The 7196-nt window shown below is 42.8% G+C and overlaps 1 long non-coding RNA gene across 1 annotated transcript; it reads left to right on the top strand.

The window, feature by feature from the left end:
* The first annotated feature begins 1678 nt into the window (after positions 1-1678).
* LOC308065281 lies at positions 1679-4882 on the top strand. Its single transcript, XR_013928730.1, has 2 exons — positions 1679-2940; positions 4108-4882. It is a non-coding gene; the product is annotated as an uncharacterized lncRNA (long non-coding RNA).
* The last annotated feature ends 2314 nt before the right edge of the window (positions 4883-7196 follow it).

The raw sequence follows: 7196 nt of genomic DNA, 5'->3' as shown, positions 1-7196 counted from the left end.
ACATCCTTCTTATGCTGGAGGCCCCAGACCTGAACTCAGTACTCCATGTGGGGTCTCACGAAAGCAGAGCAGAGGGTCAGAATCGCTTCCCTCAACCTGCTTGGTCACGCTTCTTTGGATGCAGCCCAGGATACAGTTGGCTTTCTGGGCTGCAAATGCACACTTGTGAGGCCATGTTGAGCTTCTCATCAACCAACACCCCCATGTGCTTCTCCTCAGGGCTGCTCTCAGTCTGTTCTCTGCCCAGCCTGTATTTGTGCTCAGGATTGACCCCAACCCACGTGCAGGACCTTGCACTTGGCCTTGTTGAACTTCATGCGGTTTGCACAGGCCCACCTCTCAAACCTGTCAAGGTCCCTCTGGATGGCATCCCTGCCCTCCAGCATGTCAACCACACCACACAACTCGGTGTTGTGAAGGGCAGTATAAATTAATTAAATTTAATGTCTGAATTTAAAACGGCAAATCTATGGAATTAAGATTTTTTAAAATGGAAGAACTTAAAGAAGAAACCAAAACCAATGTAAAGAAAAACCTTTACATTCACCACAAAACGCAAAAAGGTGTCTTAACTTCTTCTCTAACTCTTAGCAAATGATAGCAGACTTGAAAGAAGTAGCAAGAATAACAAGACTTAAGATCAATGAAGATATAAACAAATTTGTGCTTGTACATTGACAAGAATAACTTGCAGAAGCTTATATAATAGTCAACAACCAGAGATATCAATGTAAGAATCTTAAACACCTAGCAAAATTAATTATTTAGTAGCTATTGGATGAGGAGGAATATTAAGACATGAGAATTTTTTTTTTTTCCTCTCTGATACTGCTTAATTCTAATGATCACCATGAAGAACCAATTTTAAGACAGCTATGCAAATCTCCTACAGGAGACCCTTCAGATGTAAGATATTAACCTTTACAAGAAGTAACTAAATAAGCATTGCAATGAATTTTAGAGTCAGAAAGAAAGATTAAGAAAAAGATTTAACAGGAAAGTGTGGAAGCCTCAGGGACAACATCTGTAGCAAATACAGTGAAATTCTGGCAGCTCTGATGGGTGGGCAGTACACTGAGTTAAGACATAATGCATATTCTCTAAGAATATGAATTTCCCTCTATTAGAATTTTGCAAACTTTTTAAATACCTACCTTTTCTGTACCCTTTAAAGACCCTCTGTGGCTACCACTGCGTAGCCTGAGACAGTACAGGTCAGGGTCTCTTGGCTTTTTTGCTGTGCAACCAAGAAAAAGGATCTTACTATGGATTATTAGTATTCAGAACAAATATGGTCTTAGTGAAACTGCGAGAGCAGAGAGGGACCTTTCAAGTGCACAGTCTGAGCATGCCAGGAGTCTGCCATGCTAAACACACTGTTCTAATACAGAGGTACTTTTGATATGACTCCTCTCACTACCTTCCCTCCTGACTATGGTGGAAAACTGATGGTGTCGTCTCCCCTTCAGTTCTCCTCCAGGCTAAACCACTCAATGCTTCTCCATAGCCTGATGCCTAGAAAACTTACAACAGCAAGTCATCATTTTTCCACAATCACTTATCTGATCTCCATTTGTTGTGCTCTCGGGTGTTACAGTCTGTTTTGGGGCACTGTTTATCTGGATGTCTTCAGCTGGGTGCAGGAGCGGTCTGCAAACTGGGACCACCTTGCTGTTAATTGCTGGCAGTTAACCACCAATCGGGGATTGCCTAGGATGCAATGCTTAGCTTCAAGAACCAATCTGTTTAAAACGCGCAGCTTCTGAAAGTGTATAAAAACTCGTGCTTCTGTACAATGAATCGACATTTGCTTGCATCAAGCTGCGTCCCGTCTCTTCATTCGCCGCAAATTGGTGACCCCGACGTGATGCGTTTAAGGATCTAACGTGAAGGGCTCTCGAATCGCCTATCTGAGCGACATGCAGCGAATCCAACAGAACTTTGAATGATCTGCTGAAAGGAAGCAGGAGCCGGCCAGAAATCCCTCCGGAGTTGAGAGGTGAGCTGTGGGAAATCCGTAATGGGGAATCAGGCTTCGTCCCCAGAAAGAGACGTATATGGACTCATGAAGGGTCTTCTAGTCAGATCGGGGAGTCCGTGCCTCAGTTTCCTCAAATGGTGACCCCTATGGTGGTGTTCCGAAGCCTTGGAAGAATAAGGACGGAACTGGTCGATAAAAAAGACAGCTCGTGGAAGAGGGCTGCGTTCCGGAGGAGACGGCTTGGCTGAACGATCGTCTTGCTGTCTGGACCAGGCGGACAACCTAAACCCCGAGGATAACACCTGTATTCATCGAGACAGGTGAGCAGCCAAGAAACTTTAGAGACTTTGAAAGAATGAAAGTGTGCACATACAGCAGCCAATTGTATGATGCTGCCGCGGAGGGGAACTCCGTGTCGGGAATGCATTTAGCACCTTGGTGGCAAATTCTGACTACTCTTTGCCAAGTGTGGACTAATTCTACTAACGGTGCTAAACCAGAGGAAGCTGTAAATTCCACCGACAGCACGACTCTTCTCAAGACACCGTCAGCGATGGCGATTCCGTCCACACCTCCTCTGCCCCCAAAGCTTCTGTCACTGATTGCAGCGACCCTCACAACACAGGACCAAGCACGGGAACAGGACAACTCGGACAATGATTTTATTGACACTGATAAACCTTTTGATCCAGGTCCTACAGATCTGGAAAAGGAGCTAGACCTTTCCCCCACCCCCTTGTCTCTCCTGATGCATTGATTGTATTTTTGGGGAGGGTGAAAGGGAGTCTGAGGGATTGGTGGCAGGAATGCAAGTGGGAAACACTTCAGTGATGGGTTTTGGGAGTCGCTATGGCATGTTCAGTATTTTGTCAGACAAATCAACCTGCAGAGTGGCAGCCTGTGCAATACGAGGCTGTTAAAAGAGTTAAGCAAAGCAGTGCGGGAAGGGAGGATTCATAGTACTTTTGCTATGTCCCTTCTTGAAGTGATGGCAGAGCCTTATACGCTCACACTGCATGATTGGAAGTTATTGCTTTGTATGGTACTAACTGATACAGTATATGATGTGGTTATCTGATTTTTGTGAGCTATGTATAGTGGCCTTGATTGAAAACCTTAATCGGGGAATTGCTGTTAACTATGAGCAGTTGGCTGGAGAAAATTAATTGTGCCGATTCTGTGACTCAGGCAAGGTATCCCAGGGACAACTGTTTGCAAATGAATGAGATGGCTATTAAGGCAGTCCGGATGCGGGAGTCTTGCCACAGTCTTGCAGGGTCCTAGAGAGTCACTAACTTTAATACTAACTTGATCGATTGGCTTCAGAATATTTTGCAACAAGTCGAACATCAGGAAGCTCAAGGGTTGCTTTTAAAACAACTAGCTGTGATAATGCCAATGAAAATTGTAAATGGGCAACTTTCACAATCGCAACCCCAACATGTGTCAAACGATTGTAACGCAGAACTCACAGCAGACTGTAATTCTCAGGCTGAGTTCTGGAATGCAGCATAACAGATTTTTGCTTCTCTAATCTCTTCTGTAAGAATAGTACACGCTTTTAACTTGCTTAGTAAATTAGGCTGCTAGCTTGCTAAACAAAGTAATACTACAAATACTGTTCTTTTTTTCTGGCTTATTAACAGATGTTGATTCTGTCCATCATATGTTGCTACAGAACTGAGTTGCTATTGATTTTTATTATTAGCACAGGGACACAAGTGTGAAGACTTTGATAGGATGTGTTACGTGAATCTGAGTGACCACTGTGAATTAATTTACAAAAGTATACAAAACTCAAAAGCCTTAAAACAAAGATCTGCAACAGAGCCAGGGGCGGGATGCCTTTGGTCTCTTCTCACGGCTGGGAAACTTTGGGCCATGACTCAAAAGTATTACAGGATTTATTATAATTATCTTTAACCACCTTACTGATGTTTGCCTTATGTCTCCCATGCTTTTTTTTCTGTATTCAGTGTTTAGTTGATTGTAACATAAAGCAGGTCATGGTCACCCAGCTACACACACCCTTTGCCTCCTCGCAATTAACAAGCAAAAAAGAGGATAGAGAATGTCTGAAGAGAGAGATAGGAGAGGAAACTGGAGAATATTTGACCTAACAAGAGATGAGAGAACAGCTGGGTATTGTGAAGGAGAACAGGAAAGATAAACATGGTTATCTAGTGTTTAATAGGTGTCTGCACGCTTGTAGAGATATATAGCTATGTAACTGCATGAATGATTTCTGCCCTGAGCCTGGTGGAGCATACAGCTGCGGTTTGCGTCCGGGCTCAGAGATGTAAATAGGGGCTTCTTTGTTACGGTAAAAGTTTTTCTCTTTGCATAAAAAAGAGAGGGAACGAAGGGAATGACCCCAGAGGTATGTTCAAAGAAGGCATGCTATGTTTCGAACTTCTTGACTGAACCAGTTCTTGTTTGGTGTGCCCTTCCACATATGTATAATGTTAATCCAAAAGAAGATGATACTGTTTACACTTTGAATGTCGATAATTGTCTTTCTGTAGATGTTAATGTAGTAGGAGACTGTGATGGGAACGTGTCGCAGCGGTTCTTCTCTTATCCAGAGTAACAGCAGGGAAAGCATTAAAGAGTTAAATCACCTTGTTTGGTAGGCAGTTAAGAATGTGAGTCAAAATTGCCACTGCTTTTTGTTGTTGGTTCAAGGACATGGCTGTGAGGATTTTGATGGTATGTGCTGCGTGGATTTTAGGCGCCCCATTGCAGCAACATGTTATCAAAATCTGAGAAAATGTCAGCCTTTTTGGCATCCATTCACTCAATTGGCAGTGTTGTTTGTTTGCTATTACCTTGGTTGCTGTCATGTTTGCAAGGGCCCTGCAGAACATGGCAAACCTGGTACTAGCTGTTCAAAAACAAAAAGGGGCAATTGTAAAATTGTACGGAACAGAGACAGTGGGTTATTTTGACACTGATAAGATGTCTTAGTTGCTTTTTTATTTGTTCTATTACTTATACCTTGTTTTTACTCGTTCGGTTTCAAAGGTTCTTTTTGTGCAACAGGAAGGGGGAGATGCAGGAGCGGTCTGCAAACTGGGACCATGCGCGGCAATCAGTTAGCTGAGGGGAATGTGCTCGAGCTTGTCTAGACAACAATTAACATGATGAGGCATGTTTGCAGAGCACAGGGGGGTGGGAGACGGATGGCGCCAAGGAAAGGTAACACCTTGCTGTTAATTGCTGGCAGTTAACCACCAATCGGGGATTGCCTAGGATGCAATGCTTAGCTTCAAGAACCAATCTGTTTAAAACACGCAGCTTCTGAAAGTGTATAAAAACTCGTGCTTCTGTACAATAAATCGACATTTGCTTGCATCAAGCTGCGTCCCGTCTCTTCATTCGCCGCAGCTGGGCACTGTATTTGCAAGTGGGATATACAAGCCTAAAAGTAAAAAGCAGTTTTATTATCATGACTAGCTATTAGGCATCAGTACGCTTACTAGCCTGAAAAGGTCTTTGCAGGCTGGGAGAGCTCATTCTCTGCAGCTGTCTGGAAGGGATGTATTGCTGAGCTGCCATCCCCCACCAGCTCCATTAACACTGGTAACTACAGTGACTCAATTCAACGTCCGCATGATTCCTGGACTAACCCTTAATGACCCTCCTTGAGATTTTCTTTTCAGGTTTTACACCTGTCCACGCTGTATTTTCTTCTTGAGTGTTTCAACTGCTAACAATCCTGTCTCAACAATATCACTTCTATCTATAAGTTTAGCTTTCTGATCTTTCTCAGAACTTCTCACAGGTCTTTCTCAGCAGTATGAGCAAGCGTTATGCAGTGGGTCTGTATGAGAACCAGGACTTGGAGCCTGGGAGACAGCTGCAGGACCCCTGGGTCCATCTGGGTGCACAGAGTGTATAGTCCTTGCTATTCTTTGCCAACTTCTGGATCACTGTTCACACATTCCTAAGAAACTCTCTCCATTAATAAAAAGTTTAAGAATTTACACAAGTTACCGGAAAAAGTCATAAGCCCGCAAGTACAATGACAATAACTATACAATTAAATACCCCATGAACATACCCAGAGGGAGCACTGAAGAAGACCTGTTACCACAAAATGATCAAAATGAAGGACCAGTGTTAATGCCATGATATCTACCTAGTTTGGATTTGTAGAATTTTTACACTGATTGGCAAAAATGAGGTATTCTTACTACATTTCCCCAAGATAGCTACAGCTTCAGTTAAGTGAGATTTTTTTTCTGCCAAATCTGCTTTTGTCAGACATGCTGCATCTGGCAGAAGTGCCTGACAATGGGCTTATAGCTTGGAGGACATAAATGTAAGCAATTTAAAATTATATGACTACCTATACGATACTGATATGAACTCCCAATCAAGGATAAAACAATGTTAAAACAATAAACCAGTACCCAGATGGTTGGTCTGTCTGTCTTCAGTGATACAGAAGATACAGGGTGATACAGTTATTAGGGCTTACTCAGTGTCTCTTGAGTTCTGATCTGGATATCCTGAGAAGCTTTATATAGATGCATTGAGATCCTGAAGACTGCTGATATAGGTATCATTAACACATGCCATTTCTCTGTTGCTCCTTCTGGTGCTTCTGCATTTCCATTCCCTCTCCACTCATATTAGTCTTCATGGTTCTTTATAATTCCTTGCATAGGTAATATAACCACAAAATTATATCAATGAATCATATGCTGACAGCTCCTGATGCTAAACAAAAACAAAACACCTGCACAGGTAGAAAACAATGTCAGAGTCAATGAAGAACTGCAGGATGAGCAAGAGTCAAATTTGGTTTTAAAATAGACCTAGCAGTATTCCAGGAGCTGCCACCGGTTCCTGAAAATGACTCCGTTCATCTCTGTAATGAGAAACTACAGTCAACAATGACTTTCTCCAGAGGTTGCCCCATGGCTTATGCAAGAGTCGTTCTCAGAGAATAAATATGAGACATGGACAAAGATGTTTAGGAGACTGGGGAGGAGGAAGGACTGAGAAATGCGCCAAAGAAGGCCACAGACAGGGAACAAGCACAATAAAATATCTGTAGCACAAACAGGTATCTGCACGTGCCACCCCCAAAAGCCATCACACTAAGGGACCGGCAACTCTTTCATCCAAGCAACTCAAAGATTAAACGAACACAGTTAGCACAGTATTTATTTGGCTGTTTGTTAATGTGTTTATAATGGCACAACAT

The sequence above is a fragment of the Falco punctatus genome, assembly GCF_963210335.1.
Source record: "Falco punctatus genome assembly, chromosome: 6".
NCBI classification, from domain to species: domain Eukaryota; kingdom Metazoa; phylum Chordata; class Aves; order Falconiformes; family Falconidae; genus Falco; species Falco punctatus.
The sequence above is the reverse complement of the archived record's forward strand: the minus strand, read 5'-3'. Positions and strand labels throughout refer to the sequence as shown.